We start from the raw sequence: 24,909 nt of genomic DNA on the forward strand, positions 1-24,909 counted from the left end.
TAACGCTATCCCTGCTTCTGACGAAGCGGCAGCAACCTCTCCCTAAGCTCAGATCAGCAGCAGTAACATGGCGGTCGGCGGGAACTCCCCTTTATAGCCCCTGTGACGCCGCAGACAGCAAGCCAATCACTGCAATGCCCTTCTCTAAGATGGTGGGGACCAGGACCTATGTCATCACGCTGCCCACACTCTGCGTTTACCTTCATTGGCTGAGAAATGGCGCTTTTTGCGTCATTGAAACGCGACTTTGGCGCGAAAGTCGCGTACCGCATGGCCGACCACGCACAGGGGTCGGATCGGGTTTCATGAAACTCGACTTCGCCAAAAGTCGGCGACTTTTGAAAATGTTCGACCCGTTTCGCTCAACCCTAACTGTGATACCTGGTCAGGTGAACTCCTTTAGTGCAATCAGACCTAACATCACTCCCCTTAGTGGCAGAGCGACATTACTGCAACGACCAGGATTCTGGGGCACTGCAGATGCGTTAATGGCTTTTTTTTCCCTCTAATCTGCCTGAAGATTTACTGGTGTCACTTTCTATTAGGGCTAACCTCCATCAGAAAATCAAGAGGTGGAAATAAAGTTGCCATTCAGTGATTGTTTGGCTATAATGTTCCTATTAATTAGTGGCTGTTGTTCTGGCTCCGATGTACAACCTGTAACAGGTGTTCTCTGCCTGGTCTTCTCCTGTGGCCGGAAATGAGATCTTTAGACGCAGTCAAGGAAATCATCTGGACCATCATTAGATGTTCTGGGTACTTAGGTTAATCCAAAAACAGATGTTCCCCCTTAAAGCTTCGGAGGCATGGAACGTATTAGTTACAACCCTTGATTTTTCTGTTTATTAATAATTTCCACTGCCACCCTGTAAACGAAATAAAGCAGAGACGTCTTAATTAACGGCCTTTAAATCTTTTCTCGAGACATTTAAGGTTATTGAAGAGTTAATGTCAAGACTTGATTGTCAATCCCAGATACATAGAGTAACTAGAAAAACACTCAATGCAAAAATATCATCATTACTCATTTAATTTCTTTGATTTGATTTTAATCTAAACATATATGTACATATTTTCTAGATCTGGCAGCAATGTTGTAATGTAATATGTAGACATTATGTTAAAAGAAAACAATTATTTTGAAAACGATTTGTCATTTGAGTTGATAAGAGCTGGAAATATTTTATTAGGAATATGTACAAAACAAAGAACGCTGGTGTATTTCCTATCAAGTCATCATAAAGGGGTTGTCCATCTATGGGGATAACTTTTATTTTTCACTTACTGTATATGCATGTGAAGCGCTCGACAGGGCATAGGGGTCCGGTTGTCATTAAAGAGGCTGATCACGGTGGCAGCGACCTGGTCCGTGGCCCTGGGAGTCCAAATAAAAGGGACGGTCTTTAAAGGGGTTTGTGAAGTAATAAAAGTTTGTGATGTCACCAGTGGTACTCAGTCCAACGCTGCTTAAAGGGGTCCTCTGGGGTGATGTTATGGCAGCAGGGATGGTATGGCTTCCCACAGGTGAAGCTGGGTCCCCAGGGCTCTCGATGTGTTTGGCAAGGATGGTGCGGTGCCAGAAAATAAATGGAGGCCATAGGATTGCAGTCTCTTTACCTGGTTTACTGATGGTAGACAGCCACAGTCCAGGGTACCAGCAACAGGTAACGGTGTAGTCCTGGCAGCCAGAAAACAAGTAGAATTCCCTTTGCCAGGTCAGATTGAGAGGCTTCCACTATGCGTATTGTAGGCAACGTGAGCCGTTTCATTGGGGTCTCTATCCACGGTGACTCCGGGCTCTGGGTGTTGCTGTACCTCAGGATGTAATGTGGGCAAGTCACTTTCAATTTCCTGCCCTCCGGTTCTGCCGTGGGACCTGTAGTTCCACACAGCCTCGGGCTCCCGGTGCCTGGTTGCTGTGCTCTAGCTTAGAAGGAGCCCACTCGCAGCTCTCCTCTGGCTCCTGACTTCTTCTGTGCTCTTTCACTGTTCCATGTCTGCTCCAGACTACCTAACTCCTCCTCCAGACCAGAATGCATACCTATCTAGAGAGCTCCCCCTTCTGTCAGAACATGTTGCATGTACAGGTTACCTGCCAAAGGGATCCTCCTCGTTTCCAGGCATGGCATCACCCTCCCCAAGAGGAAGGCAATACCACTGAGGTACCCAAACTCCTGGGGTGCCACACATGTAATTGGGTTTAAAGTCGTTTTTGCAATTGAGTTTCTATAAAAAGTTTGTCTTTTAGGGGGTTGGACATGATGGCCCTGGAGGTCCCTTCCAACTCTAACATTCTATGATTCTAAGTACTGTAGATTTTTTTTCTGAGCTACTCTCAGCTGATTTAATGACGACATCAAAGTTGAAAGTGCAGGGAAACAAAAAGTGTGTAAAAGCAAGAAAGTGCAACATTTGTAATGAAGTCCAATATCAAAAATGATTTTTAGTTCCAAATGCATGTATTTAAAAGGGGTTGTCCAGACTGCAGACTTTTGAATCCTCACAGCTCACACAGTGCACGCCATCAGGATTCGCCAGTGCTAGCAATTTGCATACATGCAGTTAGTTACCGACTAGGCGTGGACAGCCTCGCTCAATACCAGTAAACTGAGCAAGGCTGGACACATTTAGTTGGAATGTGGCTGAAAGTGTGACGATCGCGTTCTGGCATCAGCACTACAGAATCCTGACAGTGCACACTATGCGAGCTGCGAGAATTTACAAGTCTGCAGTCACTCTCTGTGACTCCCAAGCTGGGACAACCCATGTAAGAAGAAAAAAATTGTCCCCAAATGTGGACAACATATGCCGAACCAACTCCTTAAAGAGTTGGACACTAATTCTGTTCTGGAGTTACAGAACTTTTCAACCTTTTCCCACATATCATGCTTCAAACATAAAGATACCAAATGTTAATTTTTGGTGAAGAATCAACAAGTGGAACACAATTGTGAAGTTGAATGAAATTTATTGGTTATTTTAAATCTTTATGGAAATTCAAAAACTGAAAAGTGGGGCATGCAATATTATTTGGCCCCTTTACTTTCAGTGCAGCAAACTCACTCCACAAGTTCATTGTGGATCTCTGAATGATCCAATGTTGTCCTAAATTGCCTAATGACCTCTGTTGTATACTGCCCCTATTGGACTAACAATCAGTAGATTTGGTTTCCAGTACCATCTCTATGCTGACGACACCCAATTATACACTTCTGCTCCCGATATCACACCGACCTTTTTAGAAAACACCAGTGATTGTCTTACCGCTGTCTCTAACATCATGTCCTCCCTCTATCTGAAACTAAACCTGTCAAAAACTGAACTCCTCGTGTTCTCTCCCTCTACTAACCTACCTTTGCCTGACATTGCCATCTCCGTGTGCGGTTCCACCATTACTCCAAAGCAACATGCACGCTGCCTTGGGGTCATCCTTGATTCTGACCTTTCATTCACCCCCTACATCCGATCACTGGCTCGCTCTTCTTACCTGCATCTCAAAAACATTTCTAGAATTCGCCCTTTTCTTAATTTCGACTCTGCAAAAACTCTGACTGTTTCACTTATTCATTCTCGTCTGGACTATTGTAACTCTCTACTAATCGGTCTCCCTCTTGCAAAACTCTCCCCGCTCCAATCTGTCCTGAATGCTGCAGCCAGGATCATATTCCTCACCAACCGTTACACCGATGCCTCTACCCTGTGCCAGTCATTACACTGGCTACCCATCCACTCCAGAATCCAGTACAAAACTACTACCCTCATCCACAAAGCACTCCATGGCTCAGCACCACCTTACATCTCCTCCCTGGTATCAGTCTACCACCCTACCCGTGCCCTCCGCTCCGCTAATGACCTCAGGTTAGCATCCTCAATAATCAGAACCTCCCACTCCCGTCTCCAAGACTTTACACGTGCTGCGCCGATTCTGTGGAATGCACTACCTAGGTTAATACGATTAATCCCCAATCCCCACAGTTTTAAGCGTGCCCTAAAAACTCATTTGTTCAGACTGGCCTACCGCCTCAATGCATTAACCTAACGATCCCTGTGTGGCCTATTTATAATAAATAAAAAAAAAAAAAAAAAAAAAAGTTCCTCGCATCATGTTCTCATACACTTTATGCAGTATTAGCCCTCTGTGTCTGTACTGCTACATACTTAGGCAGGTAACTGGTTCATGCAGCTTTACATGAACACCTGAGCCTTACACTATGGCCGGTCCGAATAACTAAAGCAATTGTTACCATCCACCTTTCGTGTCTCCCCTTTTCCTCATAGTTTGTAAGCTTGCGAGCAGGGCCCTCACTCCTCCTGGTATCTGTTTTGAACTGTATTTCTGTTATGCTGTAATGTTTATTGTCTGTACAAGTCCCCTCTATAATTTGTAAAGCGCTGCGGAATATGTTGGCGCTATATAAATAAAATTATTATTATTATTATTATTAATGATGATAAATATGATCCACCTGTATGTAATCAAGTCTCCGTATAAATGCACCTGCTCTGTGATAGTCTCAGGGTTCTGTTTGAAGCATCATGAAGACCAAGGAACACAACAGGCAGGTCTGTGATACTGGGAACAAGAACATGGCAGCACTCACCGATCTTCTTAAGCAGGTATCTTTATTGATTAAAAATCTTAAACATGATCACAGTGTTCTGGTGGCATAGGGAAGCATCACGCAGGGAGGGGGCTCCCTGCGTGCTTCCCTGAGACCCTCGGAACAACGCGATGTGATTGCATTTTTCCGAGCGTCTCCTCCGTCTTCCTCCCTGCAGGCCCTGTATCCAAGATGGCAACGGGGGGCTTTCCGGGTCCTGCAGGGAGGTGGCTTGAACTTGGGGGTTCAAAGTTCTCACAACACATCTAGATAAGTTCCTTCCAGGGTCTAGTTTCCAATATGGGGTCACTTGTGGGAAGTTTCTACTGTTTAGGTACATCAGGGGCTCTGCAAACCCAATGTGACGCCCGCAGACCATTCCATCAAAGTCTGCATTCCAAAAGGCGCTTCCCTTCCGAGCTCTGCCATGCACCTAAACGGTGGTTTACCCCCACATATGGGGTATCGGCGTACTCAGAACAAATTTCACAACAGCCTTTGGAGTACAATTTCTCTGGATACCCTTGGAAAAATAAAAATTTGGGAGTGACAAGAACATTTTTGTGGGAAAAAATGATGTTTTAATTTTCACAGCTCTATATTATAAACTTTAGTGAAACAAATGGTGGTTCAAAGTGCACACCACACATCTAGATGTTCCATAGGTGGTCTAGTTTACAAAATGGGGTCACTTGTGGGGGGTTTCCACTGTTTAGGCACATTAGGGGCTCTCCAAACATGATATGGCGTCTGATCCCAATTCTAGCCAATTTAGCAAAAAGTCAAATGGTGCTCCTTCCCTTCTGAACTCTGCTATGCGCCCAAACAGTGGTTTATCCCCACATATGGGGTATCAACGTACTCAGTACAAATTGCACAACAACTTTTGGGGTCCAATTTTTCCTGTTACCCTTGGGAAAATAAAAAATTGGGTGCAAAATATCATTTTTGTTAAAAAAAATATGATTTTTTATTTTTACTGCTCTACATTATAAACTTCTGTGAGCCTTGGGGGTTCAAAGTGTTCACCATACATCTAGATAAGGTTCTTAGGTGGTTTAGTTTCCAAAATAGGGTCAGTTGTTAGGGTTGGGATTAGGGTTAGGAGTGTGTTGGGGTTAGGGTTTCAGTTACAATTGGGGGTTTCCACTGTTTAGGCACATCAGGGGCTTTCCAAACGCGACATTGCGTCTGATCTCAATTCCAGCCAATTCTAGGTTGAAAAAGTCAAACGGTGCTCGTTCCCTTTGGGCTCTGCAATGCGCCCAAACAGTGGTTTACCCCCACATATGGGGTATCGGTCTACTCAGGACAAATTGTGCAACAACTTTTGGGGTCCAATTTCTCCTATTACCCTTGGTAAAATAAAACAAATTGGATCTGAAGTATTTTTTTTGTGAAAAAAAGTAAAATGTTCATTTTTTTTAATAAACTTCTTAAATGTGGTTTTGAGCACCTTGAGGGGTGCAGTTTTTAGAATGGTGTCACTTTTTGCTATTTTCTATCACATAGACCCCTCAAAGTGACTTCAAATGTGATGTGGTCCCTAATAAAAAATGATGTTGTAAAAATGACAAATCGCTGGTCAAATTTTAACCCTTATAACTCCCTAACAAAAAAAAATTTGGTTACAAAATTGTGCTGATGTAAAGTAAACAGGTGGGAAATGTTACTTATTAAGTATTTTGTGTAACATATCTCTATGATTTAAGGGCATGAAAATTCAAAGTTGGAAAATTGCAACATTTTCAAAATTTTGCCAAATCTCTATTTTTTTCACAAATAAACGCATGTAATATCAAAGAAATTTTACCACTATCATGAAGTACAATATGTCATGAGAAAACAGTGACAAAATCACTGGGATCTGTTGAAGTGTTCCAGAGTTTTGAACTCATAAAGTGACAGTGTTCAGAATTGTAAAAATTGGCCTGGTCATTAACGTGCAGTGGGTAAAGGGGGTAAGTTAAAGGGGTCGAATAATATAGCACGCCTCACTTTTCAGTTTTTGAAATTCCACAAAAATTTAAAATAACCAATACATTTTGTTCAACTTCACAATTTTGTTCCACTTGTTGATTCTTCACCAAAAATTTACATTTGGTATCTTTATGTTTGAAGCATGATATGTGGGAAAAGGTTGAAAAGTTCCAGGGAGCCGAATACTTTCGCAACGCACTGTAGATGCACTAGATTTATTAGGAGGCATAAATAATAATGAGTTCATTGATTGGGGATGGTCATGCCCCCTGGGGTTAAGCTTTACGCGCTTTTCAAAAAGTTGCCAAATGTGCCATAAAAATGTGCAATATGTTTGCGACATTTTAAGCAGTTTTATGCCAAAAAATGGTGAACATTGCTCAATGAGCCATAGACCGCGCTAGAAAAAGTTCTACTGTTTTTTATTCCTTGCTTCTTCTTTTTTCCAAGAAGACTGGTCAGTAGATACATGGGATGTCACAATCATGTGACAACAGCTAAGACAAATCATATTCTATTGTTTTCCTGAAAAATAAAAATAAATACATATATAAATAAAGCGAAATGAAATCAGGTGCATTTACAATGAGAACATAGCCCCAAGTGTCTGCAGATTTCCCTGAAGAAGTCACTTGACTGACAAACAATCCTCACACCGACATAATATTTTAGAAATATTTGCTTAAACTTTTTTGTGTGTGTGTCTGAAGTGAATTAAATCATTGTGACAAGTGTCTATTTTTGTCTGTTTCATTTAACCAACTGAATTGTATGATTTTTCTCAACCAAAAGGATCCCCGGGGCCTCACTGCTGCACTCATCGCAAGGCACATACCAAAAATAAAACAATAAGAGGCCGACACATGTGTGAACTTGTCACATATTCAGAGGATTATTGTTTAATTACCTTCTGGTTTGCATATTAATTTTATTAATCAAGCTACAATATAATATTATGGTATAGTATATCGTAAAGTGTGAGATACCATAATACCAAACATCACATGGGTGACACATAGAACAGGAGTCATGAATACTGATTGCTTTTCAAAGAATATATTAGAAAAATAGATTTAAAAAAAAAATTGTGCGCATTTTTAATGTATCCATAATTTAAAATATAATTCAATTTTTTGTTAAAATCTCATTTTCTCTATTAGAAATGTCTGTGGCTGAATTTCTGATCTATTTTCTACTGAGCTATACCAGGAACATGGGGTTCTCTGATTTATTGTCTTCCTTTTCAGACTGCATCTAGGGCATACTGGGTGGGAACTGGGTGACTTATGTGGCGGTCCAGATTCCCATTGCCACAGCCTCTATGCTCATTTCTCACCACCCCATTCCCCGTTTCTGCCTTTTCACACCTTGTTTGTCACCTCTTTAAATGTAGAAACCTCCGGTGTTACTTGTTTTTGAGAGGTTTTATGTAGGATCAATGGAATCCATGAGACTTTTTTTGGGAGACCTGAAGGTCTCCACTTATTCTCAGAGCCTTGCAGATGTGCTGGTAGAGTTAGCAAGTATATTCAAGTGGAGGACATCTCTTAATGTATGGTAACCAATGAATGTTATCCCATACCACATAGAAGCTGTATGGCCATCATGCATACCACCCTTATACACACAGGTGAATTATCAGCTTTACAAATCTGTGTTGTATAGATTGGTAGCATGGGGGCCATTTGAAGAATACTGTTTCTCCTAGGACTACTGTTAACAAACAGCGGCACTCAACACCATAGTAAGGACCCTGAAGGACTCAATGTACCACCAAGCGTGGACCTTAAGGGAAATTTATTTTCTCAGAAACAGATCCCGGCAAGGTAGAATAGGTAAACTTTTTCTATGGGATGAACCTGGATCCCATCGCGGAAACAGGAAAAATGTTCAAATATTTCTCTTAGAGGAATTGCTCCCAGGTTTAGCAAAACAATTATAATGCAATGTAGACCAAACCAAAAGCCTAGAGAATGTGACATTGTAGGAAAGTTTTACAATCAGAGCTCAGTGTTTCTGCTCTTGAGCTCCAAATCCTCTGAATAGACAGTTACATGATATGCAAATTGTCTCTTCAGAGAGGAAGAGGACTAGAACTCTAGTGCCACCTATTGGAAGTAGCAATCCTAACAGTCAATGTCGACCCTTTAACAAGCCTTTGTCACATATCCTAAGACAAGGCTCGTTAAAGGGTCGACATTGACGGTTAGGATTGCTACTTCCAATAGGTGGCACTAGAGTTCTAGTCCTCTTCCTCTCTGAAGAGACAATTTGCATATTTCCCAGAGGAGCATTGCGGCTTTAAGTCTCCTCACCTTGACATGCTTAACATTTCACTCATCGCAAGGAGAAACGATACTTCTTGGATCACAGTTACATGATAAAATTCTCTCAGTAGCCACCACTAGAGGGAGCTCACTGCATTCACATATCCCTTTTTAATTGGAATTTGTCAGCAGGTATTTGCTATGTAATCTGAGTGAAGCATGATGTCCATTGTGTCAGTTGTTGGTCTGCATGCTGTCATACAATCACAGTTTTCTTTGCTTTACATCTAGCAGAGCACAGAATGCTGAGCCCTGCATAACCCTGCGTATACTACTGATTGGCAGCTTTTGGGTACACTGTGCTTGGGCAGTAAGTTGATAATCAGTGGTGGGGACTTGGGTTACATAGAGAGGGCCGAGTAGGAGGCATCAGACGTATCCTATGGTGAAAACAATAATCAAAAAGCACAGTTTAGGCCGGTTTCACATTAGCGTTTACCTGATCTGTGGTGGGCGGCGGACTTCCTCCGTGAAGCCCCGCCCTCTGCCGCACCTCCACCGCTAGCTCCGCCTACTTCTGCATGCGGCCCGCATGCGGCCTGCGTACCTATCTTTAAAGGGACACTGTCACCTGAATTTGGAGGGAACAATCTTCAGCCATGGAGGCGGGGTTTTGGGGTTTTTGATTCACCCTTTCCTTACCCGCTGGCTGCATGCTGGCTGCAATATTGGATTGAAGTTCATTCTCTGTCCTCCGTAGTACATGCCTGTACAAGGTGCAATCTTGCCTTGCCCAGGCGTGTACTATGAAGGACAGAGAATGAACTTCAATCCAATATTGCAGCCAGCATGCAGCCAGCGGGTAAGGAAAGGGTGAATCAAACACCCCAAAACCCCGTCTCCATGGCTGAAGATTGTTCCCTCCAAATTCAGGTGACAGTGTCCCTTTAACATTAGGTACGCAGGTCGTGCGGCTGTATGCGGATGCTGCCACATGCGTCGTTTTGACAATGCGGCGACCAGCGTAGGACGCAGCCTGTAGCATTTTTTTATTCCGCATGGTCAAAATGATGCATGCGGCAGCATCCGCATACAGCCGCACGACCTGCGTACCTAATGTTAAAGATAGGTACGCAGGCCGCATGCAAGCTGCATGCAGAAGTAGGCGGAGCTAGCGGCGGAGTTGCAGCCGAGGGCGGGGCTTCACGGAGGAAGTCCGCAACCCGCCGCAGATCAGGTAAACGCTAGTGTGAAACTAGCCTTACGCATTAAGGCTGAGAGCATGGTAAAGTCAAGCTCTCGCAGCATGTGGTAATCATATAATTAGTAAGGTGAAGTACTCCCAACAAAACCTTTTCTTAACAAAGAAACAGAGTAGCGCAAAACCCGCCAAATAATAAAATGAATAAATAACTTTTATTAAACAGGCATAAGGAGGAGACATGCAGGTAACCAAAAGGGAGACTGTGGGTCAAAAAATAGGACTTGGGCTAGCAGAAAGGAAAAATAATCACAATAAAAGTGCTCAAGAGTGCACAAAGATAGCATTAACAGGTGTATGAAGTAAAAAATTATCCGGTATACCTATGTTTCGTCTAAATGCAAACTGCTAAGATGGAGACACTGCTTACCCATCGTCGATCCGGACCTTTAAACAGCCTTCCCGCGACCCCTGATATGCGTGCTTGCTTTATCAAAGGGAGAGTGGTAAAGATGTCCTGTCTCTGAAGGGCCATTTATAAGACCAAACGGCGCAGATAATTACGGTGCATGCGCACCGGACTCCAAGCACACATGACATCACTTCCTCTGCCACCATCAATACACAGTGTGCATGCGGGTGACGTAACATCCTTGGCATCATTAGACATGTGCAGTGCGTGAATTTGATAGTCGCTGGATTTGTTATCCTATAGTGATAATCTCCTACTGACAAAACACTCTATTTAATGAAGCAACAAAACATAGCCCAGTAAGTGACACATTGCTGGAATCTGGGTCTAAGCCCTTACACAGTGCTGATCTCAGATTACCCAGCAAATACCTGCTGACAGATTCCCTTTAATTAATCTGCATACAGTGTGCTCCCTCTAGTGGTGACTGCATGCGCACAGAAGGTAATTTATTAACTCTGTGGCCATAGATATAAGCCTATATCTTACATCTGCTTAAACACAAACATTTATCATAATCTGTTTGCAGAATTAAAGATTCCCTTTAATCCACTTTTGCTAAACTTTCTGATGAACCAATAGTCACAGGCAGCAACAGTGCCACCTACAGGTTATAATAAAACTAAAGGGCAAATACCTAAAAAAATGAAAAAAAATTATTAATTTAAACAAAATGAATTGGAAATGAATGAATTGTATTTCTTTCTAGGTCTAACATAAAAAAAAAGAATTTACTCTTAAAGACCATGTGTCTGCCAGTTATGGCAATAGACATTGTTATAATCTATGTAAATTCCGGACACTTCCGAAACTCATTATATAACTGGCTCCAAATAAAATTGCTATTGTGGATGGAAACAGAGAGCGAGGAGGCAATTAGACGTTTACTTAGGTTCTAAGTATTTTCTCTAAGAAGAATCTTGCTCCACAGCTGCGTTTCATTTCTCTCTGATTAGCCTGACCTTTCCCCTTAAGGAAGTTGTTTAACAAAAAAGGAAAAAAAAAATTGGTTTAATCGTTTTAATCCATCCCCCACCTTCATGAAACGTTCCACAACCTATAAATATTTATCCATATTTTTATCTTGTGCAATGCTTAGGGTTGACACAGTGGGGATTTGTATTTTAAATAAATAATTAAATATATATATATATATATATATACAAAAAAAGTTGAATTTTAAAATGTTTGATTATAACTGTAGTATGTCATTCTATTAGTGTCTGCATTTCCAATTATCAGTGTTACAACCAATTATATTTCTGAATGCTTTCCTCTACTTAAATCAGAGAAAAACCTTTATAAGGTGTTAATATTTAGAACATACTAATCTCTATTTTTTTTTCCTATCACCTTGGAAGCCTCCCTTATCTACCTGTTATTGCAACTTGCCCTTTGGGGCCATGAAGAATGTCCTACTTGACATCTGACCCAAGTCTACCATTCTAGAGGAGCAACCACCAGTGACCTCAAGGCTCTTCTAAACTTACACCGATGCTGCGGGGGAATGCTGAGAGTCCCAGGCTGATAGGAGGGGGTGTTCTGTGGTGTTGGGGTTCCGATGACATTTTGTGAAAGCCCGGAGCTCCTGCACTTCGATGGTTTCATTGCGGCGGACTCAGGGTAAAGGACACCTTCACAAATTGAGATCTCAGCACCAAGATCTTGGGAGTGGCCAGTACCACTGAGCATCATCGAACACCCCCTTCTACCAGCCTGGGATGGGATTCAAACCATCGCCCCGTGGCATTGCACCTCAAAACACCTCCTGTGACCCCACTCCTCCACCACCGCTATCCCCCTGCCAGTAAGCTGAATTAGAACTGTAAGACAGGCTCCCATTTGACGCATTCCATCTTTTTTCCCTATTTTTCTCTTGAAAATTTGGGGTGCATCTTATGGTCCGGTGCGTCTTATAGTCTGAAAAATTCAATAATTTCCCTGACTTGTCATGTTAACGAGCCTTGTTTAAAAAAAATTTCCATCCTCTAAGATGTTTTTCCAAATCATTCTTTCCTGAAAATTGATTTTCTTTTAAATAAAAATCATTTTTCCATCTAACATTTTCATAATATTTTGCGAACATTTTCAGACTTTTGACCAACTTTTCCTATATTTGAAAATAAAGTTTAACCATATATTCCTCTTATGACTTTCCTCTTATCTTCTTGAAGTCAGCTTTTTGAATATTTAAGGATAAATAGCTAATTTTAAGTCTTGCTGACAGATGCCCAGTAAATATCTTCTCCACTGCTGCGTTCCCCTCTAATCTTTGAGCCTCTCACATATATTAATATGACAGATAGGTTTTCAGGTGTAAAATCTCTACAATAAGGCTAAAGGCGTATATGTGGGTAAACATACAGGTGAGTGCGACGGCTTTAATTTTGAGCTGGAGAAATGTGCCTGTATCCTATCAGAAAGTCTTATCTGTGTGATTGTACATTCTAACTTGACAGGTCTGTTCTCCTTGACACATTCTCTGACAATTTACAACTTTCAAAAATACCTTCTTAAATATTTTTCTTAGTCTTAATTTTTAGATTTATAGGTTATTTCCATTGACAAAAACACAAAAATTTAGGTTTTCAATTACAGTGATTCATTTTTGTATATATATTTTTTAATCCCTTCACAACCTTGGATTTTTTCAGTTTTTAAGTTTCCGTTTTTTCACTCCCCTTCATCCCAGAGCCATAACTTTTTTATTTTTCCATCAATATGGCCATGTGAAGGCTTGTTTTTTGCAGGACGAGTTGTACTTTTGAAAAACACTATTGGTTTTGACATATGGTGTACTGGAAAATGGGAAAAAAATCCAAGTGTGGTGAAATTGTAAAAAAAAGTCCAATTCCACAATTGTGTTTTTTTTTACCATATTCACTAAATGCTAAAACTGACCTGCCATTAGGATTCTCCATTTCATTACAAGTTCATAGATACCAAATATGTCTAGGTTCTTTTTTTATTTAAGTGGTAAAAAAAATTCTACAGTTTATAAAAAAAATAAAAAGTTGCCATTTTCAGAGACCTGTAGTGTTTCCATTTTTCGTGATCTGTGGTTGGGTGAGGGTTTATTTTTTGTGTGCCGAGCTGACATTTTTACTAATACCATTTTGATGTAGATACAATCTTTTGATCGCCCGTTATTGCATTTTAATGCAATGTTGTGGTGACCTATAAAATGTAATTCTGGTGTTTTTACTTCTTTTCTCGTTACGCCTCTTACTGATTGGATTAATTCTTTTAATATATTGATAGATCAGGCGATTCTGAATGCAGCAATACCAAATATATGTATTTTATTTTTTTTTTAAATAGCTCTATGTAGCTAAAATGACAGCCCCTGACAACCACAGGGGTCTGCTGCAGACACCGGGTTGCCATGCCAACTCATCAGGGACTCACGCACTGATGGCGACATTAGTGACGCGCTTCCAGCATAATCGTGTTAAATGCCCGTTGTCAGAGATTGACAGCAGCATTTAACATGTTAACAGCCATGGGTGGATTGTGATTCCACCTGCGGCTGTTAGGGGCATATGTCAGCTGTTCAAATCAGCTGACATGTGCCGAAAAAGTTGTGGGCTCATCGCCAGAGCCTGCTGCAAACAGGGGGAGCCCACCTTGGATGTACTTATACGTCCAAGGTGGTAAAGGGGTTAAGTAAAAGAAATCTACTATATAAAGCTGAATGTGTGTGTGTGTGTGTGTGTATGTCCAGGATTGGCATCTGCACCGTCGCAGCTACAGCCACAAAATTTTGCACAGTCACACGTCTGGACCCCGAGAGCGTCATAGGCTATATTGTGAGGTGAAATTTTAACCCCGCGCGTTCCAATTCACCAAACAATTTTGCCCCCATCTACATAATGGGGAAAAAAGTGAAAGGAAAAGTGTTGGAAGCGTCGCAGCTACAGCAACAAAATTTTGCACAGTCACACGTCTGGACCCCGAGAGCGTCATAGGCTATGTTGTGAGGTGAAATATTAATCCCGCGCTTTCCAATTCACCAAACAATTTTGCCCCTATCTACATAATGGGGAAAAAAGTGAAAGGAAAAGTGTTGGAGGCGTCGCAGCTACAGAAACAAAATTTTGCACAGTCACACGTCGGGACCCTGAGAGCGTCATAGGCTTCGTTGTGAGGTGAAATTTTAACCCCGCGCGTTCCAATTCACCAAATAATTTTGCCCCTATCTACATAATGGGGAAAAAGTGAAAGGAAAAGTGTTGGAAGCGTCGCAGCTACAGCAACAAAATCTTGCACAGTCACACGTCTGGACCCCGAGAGCGTCATAGGCTATGTTGTGAGGTGAAATTTTAACCCCGCGCTTTCCAATTCACCAAACAATTTTGCCCCTATCTACATAATGGGGAAAAATGAAAGGAAAAGTGTAGGAGGCAAATTGACAGCTGCCAGATGTGAACAAGGGGGACTTAAAGAATGAGAGCGATGGCGCCAAAGAGTATATACCGTACAGTTGCTAAGGTGGGGCCTCGACATGGGATACTCACCACACACGGGGATATGAAGACACACAAAATGCGCCACACACTACCACGTGCTTGAACACATATTACCCTCAGCACACATTTCACCACAAATACACCAACCTCGCCACATAAAAGTCAAAACACAAAAGTCGCCACTCAAAACTCGCCACGCGCAGAACTCGCCACATGCAAAAACTAGGCTCTTGCAAAACTCGCCACAAGTGCAAAATTCTCCTCATGAAAAACTCGCCACACGCAAAACTTGCACACGCGGAAAAATTGCCACATGCACAAAAGTTGCAACACATGCAAAAGTTGCCTCACACAAAACTTGCACATACTCAAAAGGCACCACACATAATACTCACAACGCGCAAAACTCGCCATGCGCAAAGCTTGCTGCACACAACTTGCTACACTAACCTGTCACATGTAACTCGACACACAAAAAGTTGCTACACGCATGTCGCCACACGCAACTCAACACACACAACTTGACAAACGAAACTCGCCCTAAAACACACACAAGTCTGGTATTATCCTTCAAAAATAAAAATCTGATTAATAAGCAGACAAACTACAACAATTGCACCATATAGGAAATACGGCAGCTGTCAGTCACATGACCTGTCTATTATGTGTATGTGTGAGCTAATATATACTGCCAGGGGGAGGGCTTCCTGTTGGCTGGGGATTTATCAGGCTGCCAATTTAGCTTACAAATACTGAGGTAAAAATACTGAGCAAATAACGTGTGAACGAGGTCTAATACAGGAGGAGATGACACACAGGTATATATTATATACAGGGGAGATGACACACAGATATATACTATATACAGGAGAGATGACACACAGGTATATACTATATAGAGGAGGAGATGACATATAGGTACATATATATACAGGAGGAGATGACATACAGGTATATACTATATACAGGAGGAGATGACATACAGGTATATGCTATATATAGAAGATGACATGCAGGTATATACTATATGCAGGAGGAGATGACACTCAGATATATACTGTATACAGGGGAGATGACACACAGGTATATACTATATACAGGAGGAGATGACATACAGGTATATGCTATATATAGAAGATGACATGCAGGTATATACTATATGCAGGAGGAGATGACACTCAGATATATACTATATACAGGGGAGATGACACACAGGTATATACTATATACAGGAGGAGATGACATACAGGTATATACTATATATAGAAGGAGATGACATTCAGGTATATACTATATATAGGGGAGATGACACACAGCAGGTATATACTATATACAGGGGAGATGACATACAGGTATATACTATATACAGGAGATGACATACAGATGTATACTATATATAAGGGAGATGACAAACATGTATATACTGAGGTGATGAGGTGAAAATGAGAGGTGTGAGGTGAAAATGAAAAGGTGTGAGTGCAAAATGAGAGAAGTGAGGAAAAATAGTGGAGTGATCAGAAAATGACAGATGTGAGGTTGAAATGACAAGTGTTAGGGGGGAATGAGAGGAGTGAGGGAGAAAATGAGAGGTATGAGGGAGAAAATGAGAGATGTGAGGGGGAAAATGAAAGATGTGATTGGGAAAATAAGAGAAGTGAGGTGCTATAACTAACCACAGATATTTACTATGCCCAGGCAACGCCGTGCTCTTCAGCTAGTCTAATATATAAAGCTGAATGTGTGTGTGTGTATGTATGTATGTATGTCCGGAATTGGCATCTGCACCGTCGCAACTACAGCCACAAAATTTTGCACAGTCAGACGTCTGGACCCCGAGAGCGTCATAGGCTATGTTGTGAGGCGAAATTTTAACCCTGCGCGTTCCAATTCACCAAACAATTTTGCCCCTATCTACATAATGGGGAAAAAAGTGAAAGGAAAAGTGTTGGAGGCGTCGCAGCTACAGCCACAAAACTTTGCACAGTCACACGTCTGGACCCTGAGAGCGTCATAGGCTATGTTGTGAGGTGAAATTTTAACCCCGTGCTTTCCAATTCACCAAACAATTTTGCCCCTATTTACATAATGGGGAAAAAGTGAAAGGAAAAGTGTTGGAGGCGTCGCAGCTACAGCCACAAAATTTTGCACAGTCACACGTCTGGACCCCGAGAGCATCATAGGCTATGTTGTGAGGTGAAATTTTAACCCCGCGCTTTCCAATTCACCAAACAATTTTGCCCCTATCTACATAATGGGAAAAAATGAAAGGAAAAGTGTAGGAGGCAAATTGACAGCTGCCAGATGTGAACAAGGGGGACTTAAAGAATGAGAGCGATGGCTCCAAAGAGTATATATCGTACAGTTGCTAAGGTGGGGCCCCGACATGGGATACTCACCACACACGGGGATAAGAACACACACACAAAATGCGCCACACACTACCATGTGCTTGAACACATATTACCCTCAGCACACATTTCACCACAAATACACCAACCTCGCCACATAAAAGTCGAAACACAAAAGTCGCCGCTCAAAACTCACCACGCGCAGAACTCGCCACATGCAAAAACTAGGCTCTTGCAAAACTCGCCACAAGTGCAAAACTCACCTCATGGAAAACTCGCCACACGCAAAACTTGCACACACGGAATAACGCCACATGCACAAAAGTTGCAACACATGCAAAAGTTGCCTCACACAAAACTTGCACATACTCAAAAGGCACCACACATAAAACTCGCCACGCGCAAAACTCGCCATGCACAAAACTTGCTGCACACAACTTGCTACACTAACCTGTCACATGCAACTCGACACACAAAAGGTTGCTACACGCATGTTGCCACACAAAACTAAACACACACAACTTGACAAACGAAACTCGCCCTAAAACACACACAAGTCTGGTATTATCCTTCAAAAATAAAAATCTGATTAATAAGCATACAAACTACAACAAATGTACCATATAGGAAATACGGCAGCTGTCAGTCACATGACCTGTCTATTATGTGTATGTGTGAGCTAATATATACTGCCAGGGGGAGGGTTTCCTGTTGGCTGGGGATTTATCAGGCTACCAATTTAGCTTACAAATACTGAGGTAAAAATACTGAGCAAATAACGTGTGAACGAGGTCTAATACAGGAGGAGATGACACACAGGTATATACTATAAACAGGGGAGATGACACACAGATATATACTATATACAGGAGAGATGACACACAGGTATATTCTATATAGAGGAGGAGATGACATACAAGTACATATATATACAGGAGGAGATGACATACAGGTATATACTATATACAGAAGGAGATGACACACAGGTATATACTATATATACAGGAGCAGATGACCTACAGGTATATACTATATACAGGAGGAGATGATATACAGGTATATGCTATATATATAGAAGATGACATGCAGGTATATACTATATACAGGAGGAGATGACACACAGATATATACTATATACAGGGGAGATGTCACACAGGTATATACTATATATAGGAGGAGATGACATACAGGTATATACTATATAGAGAAGGAGATGACATTCAGGTATATACTATATATAGGGGAGATGACACACAGCAGGTATATACTATATACAGGGGAGATGACATACAGGTATATACTATATACAGGAGATGACATACAGATGTATACTATATATAAGGGAGATGACAAACATGTATATACTGAGGTGATGAGGTGAAAATGAGAGGTGTGAGGTGAAAATGAAAAGGTGTGAGTGCAAAATGAGAGGAGTGAGGAATAATAGTGGAGTAATCAGAAAATGACAGATGTGAGGTTGAAATGACAAGTGTTATGGGGGAATGAGAGGAGTGAGGGAGAAAATGAGGTGTCAGGGAGAAAATGAGAGATGTGAGGGGGAAAATGAAAGATGTGATTGGGAAAATGAGAGGCGTGATGGGAAAATAAGAGAAGTGAGGTGTTATAACTAACCACAGATATTTACTATGCCCAGGCAATGCCGGGCTCTTCAGCTAGTAAATAATATAAAATGTAAAAAATATATATTAGTGTTAAACCCAACTCTTGAAAATAAAAATATATTAATAATAATTTTACAATTTCAGTTTTTTTTTTTTTACAAAAGCCCTGTTTCATAGGGCTAAAGTTTTGAGCACATGATCGGTTTAGTTTTTATGGGGCTTATCATTTTTTAATAAACATTTAAAAAGTAAGCAATTTAATATTTTTCTCCGTATATCGGTTTTACAAGTGAAAATAAGAAACTTTGTAATATATCTTATCAAAGAAATCAGCTATTTTCTCCTCCTGGACTGATCATCTATTCACAAAATTCTCAATTCACAGGTAAAATGTCTTCAGTCCTACTGAGATAGATGACAGTTGGTGCTCATTAAGTTCTATGGAGAACTTGCTGCAGAATGTCTGTGTCTTTCTGTAGCTCCTCCCTTATCTTTCCCTCTACAATGAATTTTTTTAAAGCACCGACTGTCATTTCCTGTCTCAGTAATGGAAAATCTGTCTTTGCTGAATACACATTTTACCTAAAATTGAAAGTGAGAAATCAGTTCAGGATTAGAAAAGAAGAATTCTCTTATAAGATATATTACAAAGTTCCTTATTTTCATGTGCACTATTTGATTCTGAAAAAAATAAATAAATAAAAAGGTGGTTACTGTTTAAGTCCTTTAACCCCTTTCTGACCTCGGACTGGATAGTACGTCCGAGGTCAGATCCCCTGCTTTGATATGGGCTCCGGCGGTGAGCCCACATCAAAGCCGCGACTTGTCAGCTGTTTTTAACAGCTGACATGTGCACGCAATAACGGCGAGTGGAATCGCGATCCACCCGCCGTTATTAACTAGTTAAATGCCACTGTCAAACGTTGACAGCGGCATTTAACTACCTCTTCCGGCCGCGCGGCCAGAAATGCGCTCATCGCCGACCCCTGTCACAAGATCGGGGGTCAGCGATGTGTCAGGATAGTAACCATAGAGGTCCTTGAGACCTCTATGGCTACTGATGCCGGCCTGCTGTGAGCTTCACCCTGTGGTCGGCGTTCATAGCAAGCCTGTAATTAAGCTACATAGGAGCGATCTGATGATCACTGCTATATAGCAGAGCCGATCAGTCTATGCCAGCTTCTAGCCTCCCATGGAGGCTATTGAAGCATGGCAAAAGTAAGAAAAAAAATGTTCAAAAAAATATGAAAAAAAGAAAAAAATATAAAAGTTTAAATTATCCCACTTTTGCCCCATTCAAAATAAAACAATAAAAATAAAATCAAATATACACATATTTGGTATCGCCGTGTTCAGAATCGCCCGATCTATCAATAAAAAAAGGATTAATCTGATCGCTAAATGGCATAGCAAGAAAAAATTAGAAACGCCAAAATTACGTTTTTTTTTGGTCGCTGCAACATTGCATTAAAATGCAATAACGGGCGATCAAAAGAACGTATCTGCACCAAAATGGCATCATTCAAAACATCAGCTCATTACACAAAAAATAAGCCCTCACCTGACGCCAGATCACGAAAAATGGAGACACTATGGGTATCGGAAAATGGCACAATTTTTTTTTTTAGCAAAGTTTTGAATTTTTTTTCACCACTTAGATAAAAAATAACCTAGACATGTTTGGTGTCTATGAACTCGTAATGACCTGGAGAATCATAATGGCTGGTCAGGTTTAGCATTCAGTGAACCTAGCAAGAAAACCAAACAAAAAAAACAGTGTGGGATTGCACTTTTTTTGCAATTTCACCGCACTTAGAATTGTTTTCCCATTTTCTAGTTCACGACATGGTAAAACCAATGATGTTGTTCTAAAGTACAACCCGTCCTGCAAAAAATACAAGCCCTCACATGGCCATATTGAAAGAAAAATAAAAAAGTTATAGCTCTGGGAAGGAGGGGAGCGAAAAACGAACACGGAAAAACGGAAAATCCCAAGGTCATGAAGGGGTTAATATATTAGATAAACTGACTGACAGCTATCGCTCTCCATATCCCCAAAAGGGTCGTCCGTGTGTTCCTGTATTCTCTATGAGAGAGGAAGTGCCAGACTTCTCCAGGTAGATTATAAGGGTTTTACCAACCTCTTCATCAGGACCAAACCAGAATAAATGGATCATTACTAGGCGTGGTACTGATGAAGAGGTTTGGAAACATTGAAACGCGTTGGCACAATAAGCCGCATTCATGCTTTAACCTTGTGTGTCACCACACCTTTGAACCTTGGACAGCACGGACTCTGAATCATCGTATTTCTTTTCCTGCATGGCATTTTCTTGTTAGTCCGGCAGCAGCCTTTACATGCTTTTATAGGAGTTGTCAAAAAACACCGTGAGCACAGCTATGAAATGGTGCTAAAGGTAAGTTCCCAAACCATAGGTATAATAAATATAACCTAGCACTCAGCTTAGATGCGTAGAAGGAAAATTTATTGTAGTGCACAGAAAACGTTTCGGTTCTTGTGGAACCTTCTTCAGTTACGTGCTGTATTGAGCATATAAATGCATGATTCTCAGATGAGAGACTCGGTATATATTAGCGTTATTACGGACAACCGTATCATATGGTGTGGAGAGCTGTTATGTATATGATGATCAGGCAAGTGTGCCACCAGACGCGGAGTCCACGTCCACAATCAGGTGAGCGTACCGACAATATTTTATTTAATTTGCGCTTTCTGTCTCTCCACCTTTATTATTTGATTTATAGTAGATATTCAAGCATGAATCAAACCCATGAGTAAAGTGCGGTGTAACAAAAAGGTGTCATGCTTGTTTTTTTTTAACATTGATTACCTCTTCTTTGGATAGATCATCAATGTCTGACCGGTAGGGGTCTGTCACCAGAAACCCCAAATGATCATCTGTTACCCGTGTACTCGGCGCCGGCTGGATGTACTCACATGCGTATCTGGCCGTCTTCTGATAATGGCCACCACACGGTACTACATAACCACCTCCTATTGATTTGAATAGGAGACAGAGGTATAGTACCAAGCCTAAGCGACTATCAGAAGATGGCCAGGTCTGCAAGTACTTCCACCTAAGGATAGGATATCGATGCCAAAGTAGTGGACAGCCTCTTTAGGTCTGGGTAACTTTTAGTTAACTACCGTAAGGTTTCCAGCTTGAGGACTTTGTTTTGACATGTTCTTGACTACACAGCTCAGAGCTTATAGGACCGACCCCTCCACTGAATCATATAAGCATATAAGCATGGGTGAAGGTTTGCCAATAACAATAATCTTACAAGCAATAAGCATAGCATAATAGTTTGAGCATTATAGCTCAGGTAACACCCTGCCCGCAGGGAAATATGAGAACAATTGTATAAGAGATATATTATACCTGTAGGCTGAATACCAATGGAGCAGGAACTCACACTGCCTGTCTGTCCACCCTAACACGCGTTTCGGAACCAACCTCCATCAGGTAAACCTTCATCCATGCTTATATGCATGATTCGACACCATACCACTTGGTTCCTAGTGCAGGGATAACTTTAATTCTCATGTGTGGTGTCTTTGCTACACATGCTACATATATTCCACTTGTCATACTCTCTCACTGAGGTATGTTATAATTCTCTGCCTTGTGTGTCCATGCACGTTCTGTATATGTTGTGTACTCACATTCTCTTCTGGGTGTTTTTACTAATACTTAATAAAGATTTGCTATACTTTTACATTATATGGGACTGTGCGATCGTCTCTTTTTCTCCCCTCTTATTGTCATGTTCCATGATGATCTGTCTTACTCTGTATGCTACTTCAGTGGCAATAATTAATAATTTTTTTGCGCATTTTTGTATATACTTTATAACTGTGCCATTTATTTAAAAGAGCTACTGGTATTATCCACTTCAGGGAATGTCTAATCAGAAAATGACCTATTGATTAGCAGGTTTTTCTGTTAAATGTATTTTTAAAAAATTTGGGGCATTTGTTTTTCAATATCACCATCTGTATGAAAAATTAAAATTAGAAGCCTTGCAATTTTCAAAATGGCCACCGAGGCTATTCTAGACTCTTATTCCTGTTATTTTCTGGGAATTCACATGTACATTAGCAGCAGTAGACTGACTCAGACCTTATCTTTTATATTGAATAATCTAATGAGCGTGTACAAAGGTCAATATGAATGGTGGGGGAGCAGGAAGAGCAGTGACAACACTTACTGTGATTGGTGGTTCCTAATTTATCAGCTGTTTATAGAGGTATCACTTGTCATTGTAACCCAGCCAATGAAGATGAGAAAAACTGCTGAAAACTCTTCCTGAAATATCAAAAAATTTGACAATTAAAAAAAAATATCACAAACACTTTATTTTAAAATAAGTCATTTTCTGCTGTTAGCTTCCAATCTGCTAAATGCAGATTAGAATTGTGGTCTGGCTGGCCATCTCATGGACAAAGTACTGGCACCGTAGCATGGCAATGGTACACTAGGACTTATAAGGTTCAGCAAAAAAAAAGTCTAAACTATAGCTGAAAGTTGGAGGAATCACTTGATACACACTTTATGGTGTATATCAGTGGCGGTGAACCTATAGCACACGTGCCAGAGGGGGAATGCAGAGCCCTCCCGGTGGGCATGCACGCCATCTCCTCATGACTAGTGCAACCACCACTCTTCTCAGCCCCCTCGCCATCTCCCTCATCACTAGCACTGTGGCCACTCTCTTCTGCACGCACAACATCCCATCAGGTCATGCATCCTGCCATCATTCTGCGCGTGAGCTGAGGAGAGTGGCAGCTCTAGTGCCCACAGCTAGGATTGTGATATATGAATAGACCAGATCAGAGTTGGAAAGGGCAGAAGTGAGTAGTTACCGTATATACTAATGTGTAAGCTGAGTTTTTCAGCACATTTTTTGTGTGCTAAAACGCTCCCCTTGGCTTATACATGAGTCATTGTCCCAGAAGATGACATCGGAGAGGGAGTGGCGGAGCAGCAGGTCACAGAAGGGCGGAACCAGTGGCTGTGGATAAAGCTTGTGCCCCCTGCTAAAGAGAAATGAATTTTCACTGCACTAGCAGTGAGTATTCATTTTTCTTATAGCGAGCACAGTGTCAGCCGTAGCAGCCGGCTTCGTGCAGCAGTCAGGCGATCACATGTGCCTGCTCATTAAGGTAATGAATATTCACCTCTCTCCACTCCCATAGGCATGGAGTGGAGGGAAAATTCATTACCTTAATGATTAGGGAGACATGATCGCTCGGCCACAGGAGCTACTGTCACAGGAACAAGATGCTGCGAGGGTGCGCAGAGACGGCAAGTAGAATTTTTTTTTATACTTTTCTCATGGGGGCCATACATACAAGGATAAGGATGAGGAACCATGCATATAAGGACAGGTGTTGTGCCCCATGAATGGCAACAGCTTGTGTGTTTTCTGTGTTATGCTTTATATTCTGTTGTTGCTAGGCAGAAGCCCTGCCCTTTGAAGTTTGTCCCTTCTTCTTTCCTGCAGTTGGTGATGTTAGCCCTTGCTCCTCCCGTCTTCCTCATTATTCAGTTTGCTGTAACCATCTTTGGACGTACATATGTACTTTGCTGTTTGGGATTACTCTTTCCTCCTGCTGGATTGTACCTTAATACAAGATTTCAAGAGAAAATCATACAACAATGGAGATAATGAGCCATGCATACAAGGATGGGGATACGGAGCCATGCAAACAAGGATAGAGATGAGGAGCCATGTAAACAAGGATGGGGACGAGGAGCCATGCAGACAAGGTTGGGAATGAGGAGCCATGCATACAAGGATGGGGATGAGGAGCCACACATACAACGATAGGGATGAGGAGCAATGCAGACAAGGATGGGGATAAGGAACCATGCAGACAAAGATGGGGATGAGGAACCATGCATGCTAGAATAGGGATTAGGG

General features: G+C 41.4%; 1 long non-coding RNA gene across 1 annotated transcript in view; it reads right to left on the reverse strand.

Moving 5' to 3' along the window:
* Positions 1 to 377: 377 nt before the first annotated feature.
* The window catches only part of LOC138667467 (uncharacterized), a 40,711-nt gene continuing 16,179 nt past the window's right edge, over positions 378 to 24,909 (reverse strand). Inside the window, exons 2-4 of the long non-coding RNA XR_011318772.1 lie at positions 23,194 to 23,291; positions 7,015 to 7,106; positions 378 to 866 (exon numbers count right to left, since the gene is read on the reverse strand). This is a non-coding gene — a long non-coding RNA (uncharacterized lncRNA). The remainder of the gene's footprint in view (positions 867 to 7,014; positions 7,107 to 23,193; positions 23,292 to 24,909) is intronic.

Source organism: Ranitomeya imitator, chromosome 2 (assembly GCF_032444005.1).
Source record: "Ranitomeya imitator isolate aRanImi1 chromosome 2, aRanImi1.pri, whole genome shotgun sequence".
NCBI classification, from domain to species: domain Eukaryota; kingdom Metazoa; phylum Chordata; class Amphibia; order Anura; family Dendrobatidae; genus Ranitomeya; species Ranitomeya imitator.